Source organism: Carassius gibelio, chromosome B24, assembly GCF_023724105.1.
Source record: "Carassius gibelio isolate Cgi1373 ecotype wild population from Czech Republic chromosome B24, carGib1.2-hapl.c, whole genome shotgun sequence".
Classification (NCBI taxonomy): Eukaryota; Metazoa; Chordata; class Actinopteri; order Cypriniformes; family Cyprinidae; genus Carassius; species Carassius gibelio.
Window position 1 is genome coordinate 20,960,531 of NC_068419.1, and position 19,381 is coordinate 20,979,911.

A 19,381-nucleotide genomic window follows, 5' to 3' on the forward strand; every position below is an offset into this window, starting at 1 on the left:
AATCACGAAGTGATGGTTTTTTGATCACACCAATTAAGAGAACTGACACTAAAAATGTGTACATTTCAGGGATATTTGTTGGAACCCATTTAACCAGCTTCCCTTTCATTTCCTTCTCTTGCAAGTCAGAGGCATAGCGGTTTGTTTCCTCCACAATTTCTCCCATGACATCTTCCGTTAGAAACAATTTAAAACAATTTACCTCACTGGGTGATTCTGGTGGATTTTGCACACCACAGTGCTGGTTGTTAAAATTGTCTGGGCCAGGAGGATAAAAAAGGTTGGTTGCCTTCCACAACAATGAGTTTAACGTTACCTCTTCTGCCTCATTAGGAACTGCTGTCATCTCTTCGTCTTCAAAGTTGTCCAGAGCTTCAAGATTTGGGGGAAGATCCTCATCACTGTCACTCTCTGCCTCGCTGTCAAAAACCTCCTCATCAGAATTTAAAAAAATCCTCAATTTCCTCATTTGTCAGTTTTCTTCTTCTAAATGTATTATCTGTCATTTTCTCTTATGTTGGTGAGCTGGATTAAAGTTGTGTCTTTAAATTACAACAAAGGCGATTGTGAGGTAACGGTGACGTCAGCTTTACATCAGTTGTCAGCAGGAAAAAAAAGACTCGCAATCCATGACAGTTAAAATATATTTTTTTTTATACAAAATATTTACAAACTTGTAGTTATTAACATCGTTAAATATATGTAAGTTAACTCCTAATGTGGTATTAATATAAGAAAAAAAACATCATGTTTGTTGATCGGTAAGTTATCACGTGCCGGGCTATGGGCGCCGCCATTATTTGTTTACAACACTGATGGAGAGTTGGACTTAGAGCCTGCTGGATTTACAACATGCAAGAACGTACTAAATCACACCGGTGTGATCGTATGCTCCAGGGACCAGCCAAGACTGATCACACCGGTGTGATCGTACGTGTCAAAGGGTTAATAAACTATCAAGATGTTCAATTATGAGTAGTTTGTAGCTACAATTTCAAAATAGCTTTCCCAAAAATGTTGGAACATGGCAAACTATACACAACAAGTCCTTGCTTTAGCATTGAATCAACAATGATTTATGCCATTGTAAATGTGTAAGCACTGGAATACATGGGACTCATTTCTCTTTTTGATTGATCAGGCTTACAGCTTTCTGTCTGTTGATCTTTATCATTGTGACAAAGCTTTCATTGACGTCCTGTCATCTCTTTCTCTCTGGTTATTGTTCAGCTTAAAGAACAGTACTCTAAATCCTAATTTCTTACTATTTCTTTATTGGAATTTATACTTGTAAAATTTCTGTAATCATATTATTATTTAACCATGGGACACAACAGATTTCTTAATGTGATGCAATGCAATGAAATGCAATTAAAAAAAAAAAAAAAAAAAAAAAAAAAAAAAAAACTGCAACATACAATGGTAATGAAACTAAATTACTAAGTACCAATATGTTGTTGGTTGCATTTAAATGTACCTAACTATACTTTTCCAAATAGGTAGACTAACATGAAAAGCTACTGTTTCAGAGTATCTTCCCTAATACTGATGGTAACAGACTGTAATCGGTTAGTTTTCAGTGCCAGACACTTTATATCTCTAGTATCCAGAGCTCTCCTCACATGGTCTAACCAATGCACACAATTTGTTTTTCTCTTTGGTGTAATCAGAGGAGGAGAGGGTTGTGTGGGCCTGCACCCACAAAAGTCAGCCAGCAATGAAAGGACTGATAAAGTCAGCAGAATAAAAAAATGAATGCTATGCCAACTTGATACCACTTTCCCTCCAGCAGCCTGAATATATCACACTCTCGTTCCTTGCACAGAAATAAATGAAGTTTGAAAAATGTGCATTTCGGAAACCAATTTAAAGGATGGCTGGCTTTGAGATGTGAAGTTTGCAAATGAGTGTGCACTTTAACTAGAGAAATATGAAGCAAGATGTAATGAGATTTCTGGACTTTCAGGGCCAACAATATCTCCCCCCGAATTGGGAATTCTGAAATGTGCAATTTTTTTGTTGTGCATTATTGTCAAACAAAACAGAGGAAGCTATGGAATACATATTGCAGAATTGTGTGGGTGATAAGTCTCTTAGTGGTGTAATCAGATATGGATTGCAGCTGTAATATTCCTCCGTGTAGGCTTGTGTACTGCAATTTAACTGGAAAATCTTACATTTTTTCTCTCTCTGTGTGTGTCTGTTCTTCACTGTCATTTATTATATAATTAAAAATTTGCCTTAGAATATTATCAGATAAGTTTAAGTTAAAGGGTCGTTCCATTAAAAAATAGCTATTTTCAGTTTAATAACTGGAAATGTAAGTTTATTTTCATAAAACAAAAAACAATATTCTGCCATCTCAAGCTAAATTAATATGACATAATTTCCATTTCTAGGAATTCAAACAGTTAAATCTTTCCAAAAATGCAATATTTCACTTCATTTGTTTACTACACAAAATCATCGGGAAAAAGTTAAGATACTACATTTTTCTTAAATTTTAATATACACTCAAAAAATGGAGAAACAATTTTCACTAAGAAACTGCTATTAAATTTCACAATTTTATTACAAAGAAATAGCAAGAAATATAGTGAATTAAGCAAAATTTTGAATTACAAAGAAGGATTTTTTTTTTTGTAAAACATACTTCAATAATCAGTGTAATTACTGTATGTCATTAGAAATGAAATTTTTCATTATTTCATAAATTATTTTCATTTTCAAACATTATGCTGAAGGTTGTGAGGAGGGGGTGGGGTGCTTGGATTTAGATTATTAAGAAAATATTAAATTAAAATAAAATTTTAAGTTATCAATTGTGACAACCATTGTACAATCATGATAACAGGAATGACAAGATTGTCCCCGTTTGATAATCATAATAGATAATAGATAATAGATTCAATTGACTTTTTGGTCTTCTTTTGGAATAGTTTATTATTTGGATAAATATGATGGTAACATGGTTCACACAATCCCTAGAGACACAAGTCCTTTTGTTTTATGGTAGTGAAAATCAATTAAAAACACTTGCTTTTATTTGCATATTATATTCTCATTAAAACATGCATATTTGTTAATATGGAAAGGCTATTTTCTCGAAAGAAAAAGGGAAAAAAGATGAGAAAATTGAAAAACACAAATGGCGCTCACTCTATACAATAACTTGAAATTAATTGGCTTTGGGTTTATAAAGTGAGCTTTGCTTTGTCGGGAGCTTGACAAACTCTGCTATTGATTTAGTTTATACTCTCTCATTCTATAGCTCCCTGAAATACAATATTCCTCTCACTCTTATAATCCTCTTTTTGGGATTAGTCTATTGCATTCCCAACACAGACACCGTGTCTCCTACAGCTGTTCCACACAGGTATTTCTCACCAACCTCTTCACAGCTGGAACAACACTCAACCATACTGACACACAGCTAAATATGTCAGCAATCAGGAAGAGCTAACATTTCATCAACTGTGCCTGAACTCTGAGCTGACGAGTTGATGTGGGATGTAATGTGTGAAGAATGTTAATTGCACATCTTGCTCAGAGGCTCTGGTAATGAGACAGTGAGTTGCAGCAGGGATTACAGCACTGATGCTGATCAGAATTGAAATGTTATCTTGCCTAATCAGACAGCCCAGACACATTTTCCCCTCTTTCTCTCTGTCTCGCGCTATTAAGATGCTAAGTTGCAGCACTCCTCATGGGGTTCTCTGCAAGTCTGTTCCAAAACTCAGTGAGCTGTCTTGCTGTTTTCTGTCTACATAGACAGCTCGTACTTTCACAAATGTGTGTGTGTGTGTGTGTGTGTGTGTGTTTTATACAACATTAGAGGCATACAGTCAAGTCTCTACCCAGCCAAAATGTCCATGTGGGCCCCACATGGGATTTGTCTGGGCTATGTTCGTGTCAGCTGAGCATGGGCTCAGAGCACTTTGATGGGCTGAATGTGAGCCACAGTTTGGATACAGTCATTTTTTTTTTTTCTTTTTTCGGCACATTATTTATTTTTATGCAGTTATGGGTAGCTACATAACCCTATGAATTAAATACATTTATTTAATTGTATGTATAATATATATATATATATATATATATATATATATATATATATATATATATATATATATATAATCTAAAAGCACTTGTTTTATGCGGTCATTGAGTCATGCAATGATTGTATGTCTTCCCGCCCCTTCTCATTTAAAAAAAAAAAAAAAAAAATCCTTGTCAATGGATAAATCCTCTAATCTATCAAGGTAAGATAATTACTGCTGCTTTTAATTGGATATATATATATTTTTTAAATTCAGTAATGACAGTCACTAATAAAAAAAACCATATAATCTTGTAAATGTTTCTCATAAATTGTTTGAAAGTAGCAAATATTTTAATCTAGTATCTTTTTTCTTAACATTTTAAGGTCCAAATAGTTAATGTTAGTTGATGCATTAATTAACAATATGTAACAGTATTAATTTATCTTTATTAATGTTAGTTAACAAAAAAAATGTCATTGTTAATTCATGTTTGCCATCAAATTTAATAATGCATTAGTAAATGCTAGCTCATGGAATGAACCTCATTGTAAAGTGTCACCCATATTTCATGTTTAGTGTACACTTGAGTATTACAGGAATAGTCACAATAATCCACATCACAATAATCCAAAAGTAAATCACAAAACTTCAGTCCATCAATTCATATCTCGTGAAGCGAGAAGGCTGCATGTTTGTAAGAAACAAACTGATCATTAAATTTTTAAGTTCAAAGGGTTGCTTCTGGCCAAAATAATTTGTACTTTATCTGTTTTAGATTGGTTCTCCTTATGGCATTTGGGTATTTGTTTAAAATAAATAAAATTATATACTGCTCTCATTCTGATGGAACCCATTCACTGCAGCTCAAATTGATGAGCAAGTGATATAATGCTACATTTCTCCAGACCTTTTCAGATCAAATCTAACTCATCTATATCTTGGATTGTCTGAGGGTAAGTAATTTTTTTGTTTTGGGTGAGCAATAAAAAGATTGTGCAGATAGTCTGCTCAGGTTTTATGACAGAACTTCTCCGTTTCTCTCTCTCTCCCCCCCATCATGGGCCTCTTGGTCTCTCTGCAGTAGATGGTGCTGTGTTAAAGAGATAACATATGACAGTGCTGCAGGCAGTGGTGAGAGGGGGACTGTTTAAAAGGGAAAGCAGAGAAATCAACACCCTCAACTCGTCTAATCAAGCCAGCAGTCATTAGAACTGACATGACATCAATAACAACACATTGAGAGATATGGACACAAAACTATAATGGCATGTGATAAACTGGCACCCTCTAAACACAGAAAGAAGGTAGACTGTAGTGCTGTGCGTAGTTAGCTCTATCATACTAGTATCAGTGCTATTAACCTTCTACATAACACAATTATATACAGTAATTACAGGTTAAAACTCATTATTGTCAGAACTACGGACTTGTCTATAGCACTATTCGGACGGGACTAGTTTTCTAAACTATGTTTGAGTTTCGATTCTTACCACCTGACGTCTGTGATTTTCATGTACCAATTCGGACGGGACTAACATCTCCGTGTTTATTACAGAGGTGGGAGGGTCTGATTTGTGGATCTGGGCGTCTCAGAGATCATGCGCTCTGAATGCGTGCATTTAATTCATTCAGAATGATTGCCTTAGTATTATTAAACAACAAATACTAAATGGCTAGTATAACAAAACCATGTTAATGTGTGGTTCCTTTAGATTAACTTGTTTTCCTTTTTTTTAATTAAATGTAATTAAAACATTATGTAACTGAGTACATAAATGAGCGTGAGTAATCTTACCTGATGCTGATATTACAATAGGCGGTATTAACAGTTAACGCGTTCTTGCTCTTGATTTTATTATTTGTATTATTTTTTTTAATTATTTTTTATTTGGCGCTAAGCAAATATATCAAACATCAGTACGGTAAGAGCATCTACGGTAATTCACGTTGGCCAAAACACACAAGGAAACGCGTTGTGAAATAAAATATCACCGGCAATCACAGACATTCGCATTCGGACGGGATTAGTTTTCTCAGAGGATCACTGAGTTTGCTGAAAAACGGTAGGTAATTTGCTCTGGAATTATCACAGAGGTTGTGTGAGAAAAACACAGACGTGGCAGATTCGGACGGGATTAAAATCACCAAGTACGTCTGTGAAACACAGATTTCTCTAACGACCCCCTATAAAACTAGTCCCGTCCGAATAGGGCTTATGTGTGTTTTTGCCCATGGGAGACAGAAACTGGGTCACATCGGCAAAAACACACATAGACAAATCTGTTAATTGGTTTCCAAGTATGTCTAGATTCTTCCCCATGAGTTCCATGTCCTTGTTTAATTTAGTCATTCCATCCACCTGTGTTTCCCCAAATATTCTCAGTTTAAAACCCCAGTCATTTGAGTTCAAGACTCTACCTGTATGTGTCTTCACCTGCTCCTCTTTACCCTCTGGAAAATTGGAAATAAAAGAAGAGTGTTGTGCATTCCATGTTTCCCCATTCCTCGCTTCTCACAACGTGCATATTGTGACAATTATCTATCTATCTATAAATAAATTCCACTATTTCAGGTATTGTCAGGTGCTGTGTATTGTCCTGGGGATTTTTCTTTGACTCTCTCTACAGATTACATAGTTACACCAGTAAGAGGCTACTATAATTTATAAGTATTACTTAATAATAACTAATATAATCATTCCCCCAACTAATAAATTTATAGATGCCTAATCAATTTAGGAAAAAAAAAAAACATCTACGGTTACGTATGCAACCATGGTTCTTCAAGGGAACGAGACGCTGCATCTGAGAACACTTTGGGAAACCCCTCCAGTGTGACAGCTCTGAATCACGTGGGTAATCATTCCAATGGATGGGCAGGTGACGTAAGAGACGTCAGAGACTGCAGCCCAGCCGGTGAGGGACACGTCCGTCGCTAGTGTTGCGTGGTGACAAGGAGCTCCCGGCACCGGGCCCTGAGACAAGAATCAAGGCTTCCTCCATATGTCCAAGGCCTAGACCTTTAGCATGCAGAGCAGGTTTCCCCTTGGAGAGAACCCATTGGTCTTGAGAAACCACTGTAGGTGTCTCATGTACAGCAGGCCAATAGTATTCACGTTGGATGCAGCTGCCATCAGACCCAGCAATCTCCGAGACTGATTGACAGTGAGTGACCGGCCTTCTCTCACTCTCGCGACTGCAGTGAGGATCGACTCGATCCGAGCAGGTGACATACGTGCCTGCATCATGGTCGGATCCCACACCACGGCCAGATAAGTGGTTCGCTGTACTGGAGAAAGCACACTTTTCTTGCCGTTAAGTCAACACCTCGATGCCGAACCGCCATCCGCTTTGTTCGAGCTAATATCAACTAATCGTCAATGTGGCTAAGTCGTGAAAGTGTGGGGTAGGAGTGCAAGTCCAGAGGAAGAACCAAATTGGTAGGCTTTTGCCACCAAAAGCAAACCTCTGGAACTTCCGATGAGGAAGGATGGAGATAAGTGCATCTTTTTGATAGATCATGACACACCAGTCCTCGGACTAGGTCTGTGCAAGCGTGCTTAACTTCAGTCCCCTGACTGAGTGGTTTAAAAAACGCAGATCTAAAAAAGGACACCTCATCCTACCTCAGAACAGTGAAGTATCGGCTGTAGGACCCGGACTCTGCAGTGCGAGGAGGGACCACCTTGATGGCCTCCATCCTCAGCCAGTGTCTACTTCTGTTCCATTACCAGATCCTGCTCAGGGCCACCAGAACTGGAAACTGTGGCCTCTCACTACAGTGTGCAGGACCCACTGAGATACATTTCGCAGTAGTGTTCATGCTACAAAATAGTCTACTAAGGGAATCAGCCTCTCAAGACTGATCTCTGGTGTCATCAGAACAGTTAGCCCTGTTCCCTGAAGAAGTCTCCTAGCTGAAGTCTTCTAGGAAGACTAGACCAGAGCCTGCTCGGGGCAGGACCCCATGACGCACACTTGGCAGGGGCTCCTAAGGGAACCAGTCTCACGAGACTGGCCTCTGGTTCGCCTAGAGCCACTAGCTCAGTGCCCTGAAGCGATGGACCAGCAGGGGACTATTGTACTAGCTGTGCTAGAGACCTCCGTAGAGGTAGCAAGCCTCTTAGCACCGTTACATTTCCGGCCGGCACCTGAGAAAAGCACTCGCCGGAGACTGCTGCACCCTGGAACACCGGCAGGGTTGGCAGATCGATCTCCTGAGGGCACTGTGGAGAGACGGGCACCATGTAATGCAGTGTACACCGCTCATGCCCAGAGGGAGCTGGCCCTCAAAAAGTCCTAGGCCTTAGGCGTCAGGATGTTATGACGAAGGCTATACAGCGAAAATGAGAGTCCGCAGAACCACTTTCTACTAGAAGGCTTCGGCCTGGGAGCGCCACGTAATACACGTTTTATCTTTTTTTGCCACTCCGTCACACAAACAACGTCAATCTCCTGAGAGAAAGATTAATGCTGTAGTGAGCTCTGCCTCAGAGGTGGAAGAAACCCCAGCATGGGCTTACAAACCTCGGGAATGAGCTCTAGGTCTTAGGGACACGGGTGGAGATAGGACGAGCCGTTTCCATTCCGTTCACCAGATCATATGTGATTCCCACGATCTTGGTCACGGCCGTTCCTCAGCAGCAGCGTGACTGCAACCTCAAGATTGCATGCACCAACACACTCCTCGGAGCATGCCCGGCGAGAGCGGAGCTCTCAACAGTGAGAAAAGCACAAACAGCCATCCAAAGCCGACTGTGCGAGCTCCACTCCTCATTAAAGCTGCTCATTATAACATCAGGCATAATATGCTTGTGTAACTGATACTTGTGCAACTGGCGAGCTCATCGATGCCTTCCACATCAATCTCCTCAGAGAAAGACAGGCAGAGCATTGCGCCCTCTCACCGGGGAGAAAGTACTGCCTGTGTCCTTACCCCCTTGCTGGCAGGGAAAACACACAGCCTGAACCCTGACTTTGACAAATAGAGCTTATCAGTGGACAAACGACACTAAATAAGACTCACAAACAATGCATGCGGTTGCGGTCTTTCAGTGTGTTCCAAGAGCGGTGCATCTGCAGCAGTGCAGCAATCGTACTGAGTCTATTTTTGCTGTGCTGTACGCGCTGAATTAAAGTGACAGCACATTGTTTGCATTAAAAATGAACATGGATTGACACGGAAATGCAGTAATTTCACAATACATTTATACAGCCTATTGTGTTTTGCAGTTAACATATATTATGAAAAAGCACCAAATTAGGAGTTAAACAAGTTAAATAAGTTAGTTATTTAATAGTGAGGTCCCCTAAAATAAAGTATGAACAATAAAACGTATGAAACATATTTTTTTACAGTGCTATATTATTTTCTATGTAATATAATAAGGTATCTTTTTATTTATTAAGTTAACACTTTGATAAAATTATTGTAAAAATTATTATTGTACATGAATTTAAATTGGACTATCACTTCTAAACACCACAACACAACCCTGGTCTAACAAATACTCTCATATTCTCACAGTCAAAATGACTGATCACTGACTGACAGTAAAGTGACATTGCAAGATATGTTGGATACTTATGTGTCCTTGTACTTTGTGCTAAGATGCATTTCCTGTATGTAGCATTATTATTATGGGCTGTATGTGGGTTGTCACAGAAGAGTGTATACAAAGGAAGAGGAATGAGTCCTCTGTTACCGATCATTCATCAACCCCCATTCCACCCATCCAAATCTGTCAGAATGAGCAGAACTATTTATAGCAGAGCTATTCCTGGTATGTTAATTTCAGTGATCTTCCTCCTGATCATCAAAAATAAAACGGTTATGTTTAGAAATTCAGTCCTGGCAGAGAGATTTCTCTTAAAGATGAATTAATATATTATTTACAGGGCACATACATATATACATATATACTGGGGGTAAAATACATTATGAACACGTCACTATTTTTCTCAGTGAGTAAATTTCTAAAGGTGCTGTTGACTGTTGATTTTTATCAGATGTCGATAACAACCCAAATAATCCATACAAATAAAACAAAATGAATAAGTTCAGAAAATAAGTTCAGAAATTAATTTAAATTGTAATAAAATGGAATGACACAGGGGAAAAGTACTGAACACGTGAAAAAAGGGAGGTGCAAAAAGGCATGGAAGGCCAAGACACCAGCTGAAATCTATCAGCATTTAGAAAGCAATATGGGAATACTGGGAAACAGAGGGACATGTTGAATACTTATTTTACCTGCTGTATGTTTGCTGCATTGGATTAGTTTTTTTCATATGGTGTTTGTAGCATCACTAAAAATAGTAATCTAACAACAGAGTTCTTTGCAAAATAAGAACTTTTTCAAGTAGCAAGCTACATCTCCAGTGTACAGTGGTATGGAACAGTAAAATGCCACATTGCTGTTGTTTTAATGCCATTTTATGTTGTGCAAGCAGTTTTATAGCTGTGCAAGGCAATGTTCAAGCATACTGGCTTCTGATTCTGAAGCAGCTTCATTCAGACAATTGATACACAAACACAAACTGTGCAAACACACACACACACATAGTCTTTGAATCTATTAAAGACTATATTGAGTGTCTGTTTCTTAAAATAATATACTAATACTTTTTCCAGTGTTTTTATTTTTATTTTTATTCAGTGGCTCTTTAGTGTTTCTTGGTTCATTAAGTGTACTATTCTTACATTATGAAACAATTATTACACATCTAGTATGGTTAATAGTATGGTTAATATTTATAGTTTAACTTTAAAGTATAACATCCATGGAAGCTTTCCATTTCACAAAAGGTTCATTATAAGAAAAGGGTTATTTAGATTTTTAATGGAGAACCGCGAACCTGCAGGAAGAGGTTTAAAATTGGCACTTTTTTTTTTTTTTTTTTTTTTTTTTTGCTACAACAAAATTTCTTTATGTAATGACAAAAACATGTTGGATTGCAAAAGTAGGCCATGCATGTGATGTTGAGACTATCATTTATCAACCCCTAATTGATTCATTACCTGTAACCCTGGTTTGCAGTCCATATTGCTGTGTTTTTCTAGTTATTGTTTCAATCCTGCATTTGAGCCTAATTTTGTTTCACTCCACAACCTTTTATAATCTGATCACAGACTAAACAAAATTCAAGTCGTTTCCAAACACAACAAACGTACACAGAAACACATGCCTTATTGTTAGGTGATGCGTGACAAATAAAAACAATGTGTTTTAAAACTGGCTCAAAATATCTATTTTTTTTTTTTATATATCCTTAGACTGAATGGAAAGATAAAAAAAATAAATAAATAAGAAATTCTGTGACCATCATACACAATTTTTCATGAAATCTGTTAACTCAAATCTGCAGACTGGCTCTGACTTCAGGGAACAGGCATCAAGTTGTACAAACTGTAAATCAGGATAGCTATCTGTGCAAAAGTCATGTATTCCAGCTATTACCAGTTACTTATTTTTATTTTTATTTTTTTAAACCTCCATTCATGTCCTCTCTTGGAATACACACATCTCTTGTATTTATTGTAACCGGTTACTGGTCCAAAGACTGTCACTAGGTCTTTCATTTATGAGGCCTCTTGGTTCACTTGAGTTCTTAAAATCGCAGTGCCTGAGCTGCATGCTATGTCAGCACACATCCCCCTCCATTAGTCACATTGATTTATCTATAGTATAGTCACAAAAGGGAGCCATGATCACCTGCTGGCTTTTGGCACAAAGCTTATTAGATGTGTATTTTCTGTTCTTGGAATATTTAAAATGTTTAATGTTACTGGAAGTAAGTCACAAGACTTAAACAAGGAGTTGTTGTGGTTTTCTGTTGTGCATTTGGCAGAAACTAATATAGTCATTTGGGCACAGGCCAAAACAGACTGGGAGACATAAAGAAAGAATGAGAAATAAGAAAGGAATAAGGATGTAAAGTGAACCGTGAGAGTCACAGAGTAAGGGTCGAGTGGCTGGACTTGGCAAGCCCAAAGTAAGACATCTGTTCTTGTGTGTATAGCACAGATGAATTAGCTCTCCTCTGGTTGTCCAGTCTGGCTCAGACCTCAGCCAAGTGCCTCAGATTCTAGCCTCCGCAACTCAGTACGACAGCACAGATGGTGCAGAACATGCTTATGCTTGCCTACACTACCTCTGTGTTTGATGATGACTTAGTAAATGACTTGAGATTCATTTTTGTTTTGTCTGGATCTATAATAAGAAAAATTTCAGAAATTTCAGGGAGATTGAAATATATATGTAAAAAAAAAAAGGTTTTATAACACTCGTTTTTACTTAAATCAAAATCATGTGTTGTAGCTATAACAAACATAAAACATAACATATGAAATTATATCATAGAAAGGACCCCTGAAGACCCATATAACCACTTGTTAAGGTCAATAAGTCTTTTAAAATGCTAAATAATTTGACATTTTAAAGTAAGACAAGGTTAGTTTAGATTTAGATTGTAGAACGTTACAAGGTGCCTCAAAAATGTACCATCATCACAATAACGTATAATAAATATATTTCAAATTATTACATAGAGCAAATCAAATTTGTTAAACAGAAGTTCAGCCTTACACTGTAACCACATGAATTCTTACAGAACTTGAAATTTACTGTGACACACAAGAACAAATGTCACTGGAAGGTTGAACAATCTTTATATGTGAATCAAAACCTAAATTAAATCTGTTAAACCACTCGATTCATATGGATTTGTTTGTGTGAACATTTTTTTTAAAGCATGAACATTTTGGATGTATGAACTTTCAACAGAGGGACAGAAATAGTTTACATTTCATTATTAATTTATTTATTTGTGTTTTCGAAGATGTATGGAAGTCTTATGGGTTTGTAATAATTTTAATTCTTGGTTGAACTGTCCCTTTAAGAGCACCTCACAGGAGGTTTTCTGTATGCCTCTTAACTCCTTGTCATCTGACTGACTGCTGCTGTGATCCATTGGCTGAACACACTTTTAGTGACAGTTACTGGACAAAATGTCACCACAAGCAAGTTATTCCAATAAAACAGGGTTTATTTTTGCCCTGTGTTCCACACAATCTTAGTAATGCTACTGCATCTGTAAAATTAATGAATGCAAATTTAAAGTTAAATTTAAATTTAAAGAGAACCTGTAGGAGCCAGTAATTCTGTGTCAAATTATAAAAAGTTAGCTTAAAAGAGAAGGGAAAACAGAGCTGGACTAAAAGTCCAGTTTCCTTTAGACACTGAGAGGGGGTTGCAGCTTGAAAGGCATCACAAAGTGAATCTGACAGAGCCTTTAGGGCCAGAACGGACCCATCTTCTACAGCTGCAGCTTGCTATGCCATGCAATTATTATTCTGCTCTTCAATTATTCAAAAGCACTCTTAAAATTTTATCACCTGCATTGAAGTTAAATAGTCTTTTAAAACAGACAGAGAGAAAGATTGCATGTGAAATGAAGAAAGATGACAGGGTGAGGAGATGAAAGTGGATTCGAACAAAGGATGCACAAATGTCTCAGATTACTCGGGACATGCCATTTTTTCTGTCCTTACAGTTGTCTTACAGTTGCTCCATACCCCACAGATTATAGAGCATATTTGAAGACCAGGTCAAAATGATATGATTCTGCAAAAAAAAGAATAAGACAAGTGTTCGTGTTCATCTTCTCACTGCTCTACAGACATATAGCGAGAGTCCCCGGAACCAAATAAAAGTAAGTTGTTGTTCTTTATACAGAAGTGGCTACCAAATGCTTAAGTGTAGAAGTAAAGCTAATTTTATCATCTTAAAAAAAAAAATTGGCTTCTCTTCAGGGTCTGTTGTGAGTGCGACTGCTGTGACAGCTGACATACAACGCTGCTGATGTGTTTTCTGGTGCGCCCAATAACAAAGATCACATGTCAGCAGTGTCATACGTCAGCAGCGTCACTGCAGTGTTGTGAACGTGCTCACAACAGACCCCGAAGAGAAGACAATGCTGAATAAAGTCGTAATTTGTGTTATTTTTGGAACAAAATGTATTTTCGATGTTTCAACAAATTCTGACTGACCCTCTGATGTCACATGGTCTACTTTGATGATGTTTTTATTTCCTTTCTGGAAATGGACAGTATACCGTACATACATTTTTAATGGAGGGACAGAAAGCTCTCGAACTAAATCTAAAATATCTTAAACTGTGTTCTGAAGATGAACGGAGGTCTTACAGGTTTGGAACGACATGAGGGTGAGTCATTAATTACATAATTTTCATTTTTGGCTGAACTAACCCTTTAATGACATAATTTTCATTTTTTTGGTGACCTAATAATTTAAGAACTATTATACATGTACATGTATAATAATTGTCCATTGTTCATTGTACAAACATTATTTATTTTTTTAATCCCTAATAAAGTTCTGTGAGGCTTACTTGGATTTGAAAAAGAAAAAGTCTCTAAAATACAGTATCCCAAAAAAGGGACAAGAGTGATGTCTTCGAACACCATTGCTATATTACTTAATATGTTTAATACGTATAGTGTCACAACAGTTTGAGGCTTGAGAAGAATGCAGAAGTAACACGCACCATGGAGCAACCAATATTTACAAAGATTGCACTAAACCCCATTCATTTCAGTGTTTTTCAAGTACATTAGCTGGTAAATTGATTAAATAATAAAAATATAATAATAACCCATGATTTTGCTACACCAACCATGATTTAACCATGGTATTTGTAGTAAAACTATGATTATACAAATGGTGAAAAATATGGCAAAAAAACACGGTTACTACACTTTTACTACAGTAAATCTCAAGCCTGTTTTTGACCCAGTTTAATCCTTGCACCATGGCCAAGACCAAAGAAATCACAGCAATTGCCTTACGTCAGTCAACATTCATCTAGGGCAGGCCTAAATCATACACTGTATACTGGGCATAGAGAACCTGTTGTTTTACACCGCTTACATTTTCAAAAATTAGCAAATGCAAAATGCCTCTTGCAAAATTAAGCATTCAAAATATCACAAACACATCTCAAAAGCAAAGATTGTAAAAGGTGTTTTATGAAATTGAAAAAGGTCAAAGGTCAAGAATTTGTGTATGGTTTTGCAGATTTGGTGTGTGGTTCTGGTTTTTGAGTGTCAGGTTTCAGAAATTGAATGACAACTAAATATATTCTGTGTAAGCAGTTGAAAACACTGTAAAATGGAATGTGTTATGTGGGTGGGCGCTATGTGATATCAGGGTGTCAAGGGGTGCACGTGTATATGCAAACCTTCTATCAATCGACCAACTGCAAAACATAACAAGTTGAGAGAGCTTTACTTAGTAAGAACAAGGAAAATGTAAAACAATATATTGTTGAAAATGCAACCCTAAGCATAACCTTTGCCTTACCCCTTATTACCCCTCAATAGCAGCATCCTATTCTTTTCTTTATCTGTTTTTTTTTTATTGTAAAAAAAATAAAAATTCAACAAGAACACAAAATGTACAGTACACTGTTCCCAACAATAAATTATTGTATTAAGTACATAGTATTTAAAGGCATCTAATATAAAGTGGGACTAAAATAAATTTCAAACTCTTAAGGAATAGCCCACACAAACTATAATTCTATAGAATCACTAGACGGTGATAACAGTCAACGCCATTTGACTGCATTCGTTTGTTTCTGGATCGTGAATTGACCAGTGTAACTGGCAGCCAGAGTTGGAAGCTCTTGGCCAATACAATGGGTGTATCTGGTCTCCTGATATTGGCCTTGTTCTTTTGATGCAAAACTGCTCATTGAAGGTGGTTGTGAGTTAAGTCCCAGACCCTCTCGCTCTCCCAGAACCAGTGGTCCTCAGCTGGAACCTGAGACCCCTCACCTGCCCAGGGAAACAGGGGCACCTGTACACACTTTAATGGGGTAAATTCAGCCGAGTACACACTTTAATGGGGTAAGTTAAGTGGTGGGTTAGCTGAGGGTGTTGCATTGATGTTAAACTTACAGACACTCTATGATCACGAAAAGGGACTTCCAAACTCCTGAAGCAAACTGGGGACCACAGTCAAACACTATGTGGTAAGTCCTGTCTTAAGATCCAGACGGCAAGCAGATGTAAACAGTGAAATAGAATCAGGTGAAAAACAAATCCCATCTTAGCTGATGGGGATTTAGCCATCAAACCTCTTGTAAGTATTCCAGGTTACGGTGTTCAGCTATGATCAGGAACAGATGTTTGGATCCCTTTGACCAGTGACACCATTCTTCAAAGGCTAGTGTAATGATGAGCAGCTCCCGATTGCTAGTGTCATAGTTCTGCTCTGCCAGGGACAATATTCTTTAGAAGAAGGCACGTTGATGGAGTCTGGATGGATTCCCGTGCTGCAGAAAAAACTGCACTGCAACCACTTCCAGATTTGCCATGTCGACCTCCATAATGAAAGAAAGTTCTGGATCAAGATAAATGAAATGGGTGGGTGAGGATGAGTTTTAATGAGTTGACTTGCATGGACTATGAATTGTTCTGGAGCCGAAGTTTGCTGGCACAGGTTGGAAAGCAGGATAATCATTCATTGAATATATCATGTGTATGGCTACTCAGATGGACAACTGTCTGAAGTCCTCTGAATTTCTCTTTAGGGGTGGATGGAAATGGCGATTGCATCTATCCCTCTCACAAATCAACCTTTTTGTCTCGGAAGACTTGGAATATTAACATTTTGAATAAATTGTGATTGTAGTTGTAACTGCCTTGGGTTCTGTGTTCATAAATGTGTAAATAGTATAAAGTAAATAAAATTACTGACTGTTTACATTGAAAAAGCACACTCTGACACATATGCATTAATGATAAAATTATTACCCAGTATATAGTGAGCATACTGTATGTTGATCAGACAGCAACAAGATGATCCAAGCTATTTTCTCTCTATTCACATGGAACCAATACAGTTCTCCAATGAAATCCTCCACCAATCCAGTATAGGGCACTGGCTTTACCATGGAACTGGTGAAGGTCTGTTGTGATTAAGATGGAAGAAGACGAGTTGATGAGTTATTGTCGCTGGCCTCAGGGTCCATTAGTGGAATAAGTGCTCAGCAAAGCTGTTGTTGATGGGAACTGGTTATGGTGATACAGAAGCCCTTGTGTGTAAGTCTCATTTAGTTGCATTCCCAATTCCCATGATTTAAACAGCAGAAAAAGGCTCTCACTTAAACCTGAAAGATCTGTGGGACATACTGTCAGTATGTGTGTGTGTGTGTGTGTGTGTGTGTGTGTTTTTATTTTTTATTTGTGTCTTTATTCAATATCAGTGTCCGTTCAAATGTATCAGTGCATTCAGATAATAACTGTTGCTGGAGCACTGTTATAAATTTCCATAATTCATTGTCCATAAAAATCTAAGTACCTTATTGACACAACATGCTTTTTTACAAAGGCTCTTTATAGGGACATATTGAGAAAGGTTCTTTATAACACAATTAACTTTTATATAGTACTTTCAAAGCATGTTTCTTAATAAAGCCTTATAAAAAATACAAATAAAAGGTTCTATTTAGCAGTAAAAAAAATATTTCTGCTATTGTTACAAGCTTAAATACCCATTTTCCTATGTGTGTAAGATCTCCATTACATGTATGTAATAGATGTAACTTAACCAGTTTGTGCTTTATGAGAATTGCAAACAAGCCATCCATCCCTCCTTATAAACACTAAATAGATGAATGAGTGTCTATTTTCCAGTAGTGAGGCATTGGACCAAATTAGAAACAGGCGTTTTCACAGAGCTAAGCTCTCATGAAGTCTATTTGAAGGCTTGATAACTCATTTTCATTTCCAAAAACTGGTTTAGTTGCTTGATTCTGTTCATAAGTGTTCATCTGTTTCAGCATATCAGTTTCACACAGAGCTGTGTTAAGTGAAATAACCATAAAAGTTTTATTGTCTTTGTATGTATAGATTACTTGGGTGGTTGCCAAAGTCTGGCGAACATTTCAAGTCAACAGCACCTTTAGAGATATATTTACTGAGAAAAATGGTGACACGTTCAATACTTATTTTACTCGCTGTATATCTATCTATCCTCAGTCATCGAGTTTGTCAAAGATTGTGCCTAGTCTATGAAGTACAGTATTAAACTATTCAGCTACACTGTATGTACACGCATATCAAGGCTGTGTCACCATTATATTATCCATTCCATCTATTTTCCAAACGCCTATGCATTATATTATATTATATTATATTATATTATATTATATTATATTATATTATATTATATTATATTATATTATATTATATTATATTATATTATATCACTTTTATTTTTGGGTGAACTATCCATGTAATTAAGTGTTTATTAACATTTGGTTTATTTTTGTATTAACAATTAAATATGGAATTATTTTTGACAGATTTGTTACAAACAGCCTTCTGGAGTCTGGAGTCAAGTGGATTAATGTGAAATTATTATATTTTCCCCCCTTTTTTTTCCCTTATTCTGAAAGCATTGAATATATCATGTGTATGGCTACTCAGATGGACAACTGTCTGAAGTCCTCTGAATTTCTCTTTAGGGGTGGATGGAAATGGCGATTGCATCTATCCCTCTCACAAATCAACCTTTTTGTCTCGGAAGACTTGGAATATTAACATTTTGAATAAATTGTGATTGTAGTTGTAACTGCCTTGGGTTCCATGTTCATAAATGTGTAAATAGTATAAAGTAAATAAAATTTACAGATTGAAAAAGCACACTCTGACACATATGCATTAATGATAAAATTATTACCCAGTATATAGTGAGCATACTGTATGTTGATCAGACAGCAACAAGATGATCCAAGCTATTTTCTCTCTATTCACATGGAACCAATACAGTTCTCCAATGAAATCCTCCACCAATCCAGAGTAGGGCACTGGCTTTACCATGGAACTGGTGAAGGTCTGTTGTGATTAAGATGGAAGAAGAAGAGTTGATGAGTTATTGTCGCTGGCCTCAGGGTCCATTAGTGGAATAAGTGCTCAGCAAAACTGTTGTTGATGGGAACTGGTTATGGTGATACAGAAGCCCTTGTGTGTAAGTCTCATTTAGTTGCATTCCCAATTCCCATGATTTAAACAGCAGAAAAAGGCTCTCACTTAAACCTGAAAGTGGGGACATACTGTCAGTATGTGTGTGTGTGTGTGTTTTTTTTTATTTTATTATTTGTGTCTTTATTCAATATCAGTGTCTGTTCAAATGTATCAGTGCATTCAGATAATAACTGTTGCTGGAGCACTGTTATAAATTTCCATAATTCATTGTCCATAAAAATCTAAGTACCTTATTGAAACAACATGCTTTTTTACATAGGCTC